Genomic DNA, 2757 nt, shown 5'->3' with positions numbered 1-2757 from the left:
TATATATATATATAATGTGATGCTTTTTAAATGTGGGGCAGTTTTCTCCTGCTGTGTTTGTGTGCGGGTGCAGATGTGGCGGATAAAGTCAGGCTAATTCCTCACACACTCGTTGCTGTTCTCCATCTGCTGACGGTTTTATTTCTGTCTGATGGAAAACAGAAAGGCAGGCAGCAGATGGACACAGCAACCTTTCAGCTCATCAGAAAAGCGGGTCAGAGTTTAAAAACACGTGTTTCATACTGAATTTGACACTTTGATTTATGGACACGTGACAGTGACACACTCAGCAGGTTTGTATGGATCTCAGTGTCACTGATGTTCCTTCACTCTGTGGGGAGCACACATTGATGTATTAGAATAAACCTTCCTCCACGTTGCTGTTGGAGCCAAAGGTGAACATATTTAACTGACATAAATGCTTATCAATTAAAAACTGCATTCTGTATTTGCTCGTGACACCGGGGGCAGAGACAGACCCATCTGCATCCACAGACTGCACACGAGCATCACACAGACTCCGGCTAATTAGTGCTCAGTAACATCCAATTAAAATTCAAGAATGTCACTCACCAAAACTGGAGCTCAGACTTGTTGGATGTTTGTTGGTAGCCTACAATTAACTGCAACACATCTCATCTTATTTTAGTCTCAGTGGTGGATGTGACGCCCTGCAGGAGCTGCAAGTCACGGCATTAATCTTCCTTTATTCATCCTCAGATATTTACTGCTTCAGATCTCCATCATGGTTTCCAATAAAATATTTAATATTGTATGAATTTCTAACAGTGTCCTTGCTGAGTTGAACCTGAAACTCTGATCTTCTTCTTGCTGTCACTTCCAGGTTCTGCAGTTTTGCCGTGTAGGCGGTGCTGTCACGTGTCAGGTAACAATCAGGCTGCAGTTTGATTTATATTCATATGATAAATCTGTAGCATGAAAACGCCTCAGAGCAAACAGCAACAATGGTGATTGGTTGGTCTGCATGAATCAGGATGTCATCATCGTGGACCGCTGTGTGGCAGGCAGGAAGTGAAGATCCAGGTGACTTCCTTCTTGAGTTATCACAGTTCAGCTTTACATTTAATAAATCTGAAAGATTTTTCTTCAGTATTCTTATGAAAGTTATCTGCACATTTATGGGTGAAGAACAAGGAAACTTTCAGCTTCTTCTGATTGGTTTAAATGAGCCTCACAGTGGCGCTGATGGAGACGTCATCTGGTACTGAGATAGTCCAGCTCGTGGACCACCGTCGTGACCCTGCCGCCTCCAGAGGTCAGGACCTGCATTCTTGAAGGAGAGCATTGTGTTGTTTAGAGGAAGTGGCGTCACCTCATTCATTCTTCTTATCACGATCCTTTCAGGGCGGCGAGGCTTGAACGACAGTGGCCCGGAATGGCCGTCAAACCTGAGCTGCCATTCTTTGAAACACAATATAAACTTCCTGTGTTGAGGCAGCGCGGCGGGGCCTCGACACCCACGGCAAACTGGAGCGACATGCTCACATTACTGTTTCAGTAGACCTTTAAATCCTTCAGCAGCGGCAGAGGACAGAACCGAGTGCAGAGAAAAGGCCGAGGAGGGAAGATGGATGTGACGGATGAAAGGAAGTGCCTCTCCCTGCTGGGGCCCCTTCTGCTCTGAAACTGGCTCCTATCACACGATCTTTCCCACCACAGAATCCTGCATCCAGAGCTCATTCAAAGACAAACTGCGTGTTTAGGTAAGGCCCCCACCCCACCCTGCCAGCTTCCTTTGCATTTTAACAGCAGAGACTCAGAATCAGCCGTAAAATGTGGCTGCTTACTTTGAAAGGTGACAGAAGTTTCTGTTCAGTGTCTCTGGGTCAGAGCTAACCTTTGCCCCGCCCACTAACCTGAACAGCTAAGCGACTAACAAACATCTACCTTAATAAAAAGATCAAAGGTCACCCTCGTATCAAATCAGGACTTTGTGTCCATGTTTTCTGTCTGATCTGGTTCATGTGGGCTGCTGAGATCCCGGGTCAGAGTGGGCTCGTGTTCCCAGTGTGTCGCCCACAGTGACTGCTGCCTGCTCCAGTCCATCCGCAATACAACATTCACAGTTGCATCCCTAAGCGTCCTCAGTCACATGGGCCTGAAGCCGGTCTGCTAGGGAAAAACGGACGTTCCTGACTGGTTGTGAGTGGGTGCTGGTTGTTGCTAGCTTAAATTAGTTGCAAAGAAGCTGCACCAAAAGCCTGCTGGTCACCGCCACAGTCGCTCATAGCTTGTGTGGAACTCACCAAGTCAACCTTTGGAAAGAAACCAAAAGCTGCACTTGTGAAACATGTAGTGTCTCCACTTCTCAGTGAGCTGTTAGGGACTGTGCGTCTGCCCAAAGCTATCAGACACAATGCAGACGCCGCTCTGCAACTTCAACTAGCAGCCGCCAGCAAACACTCCCCAACTGCTCTGTGAGTCTCAGTCACACCAACTTATCTAAAGTCGGTGTGACTGAGGTCTAAGTGTCAGCCTTTGGCTCGGGGTAGAAACATCTAGAAACGCTTCCAGCTGTAATTAGTTTTTGTCTTCGTCTCGCTGTAACAAACGAATTAGGTCTGTGCACAGGATGAAACATCTGAAAAGGGATACCGCCGCAGATGTCCCTTTAACTGGCATTATTTCTAATGACCAGCAGGGGGCGACACTTGTGTGTACATGATAATCGTTTGTTTTCAGGATCTTCTTCTTAGTTTAAGAGAAATCTCATCTGTCATCATGTCTCATTTTGAA

General features: G+C 46.5%; 1 long non-coding RNA gene across 2 annotated transcripts; it reads left to right on the top strand.

Annotated features, from left to right (window-relative positions):
- Positions 1-84: 84 nt before the first annotated feature.
- Positions 85-1718, top strand: LOC102214312 (uncharacterized). 2 transcript variants are annotated; one of them, XR_312310.1, is made up of 4 exons: positions 85-886; positions 995-1044; positions 1150-1276; positions 1366-1718. It is a non-coding gene; the product is annotated as an uncharacterized LOC102214312 (long non-coding RNA). The 2 variants fall into 2 exon arrangements; XR_312309.1 differs by having other exon boundaries at positions 85-1044.
- Positions 1719-2757: the final 1039 nt, after the last annotated feature.

Source organism: Pundamilia nyererei, unplaced genomic scaffold, assembly GCF_000239375.1.
Source record: "Pundamilia nyererei isolate P.nyererei 1_Seehausen unplaced genomic scaffold, PunNye1.0 scaffold00379, whole genome shotgun sequence".
NCBI lineage: Eukaryota > Metazoa > Chordata > Actinopteri > Cichliformes > Cichlidae > Pundamilia > Pundamilia nyererei.
The sequence above is the reverse complement of the archived record's forward strand: the minus strand, read 5'-3'. Positions and strand labels throughout refer to the sequence as shown.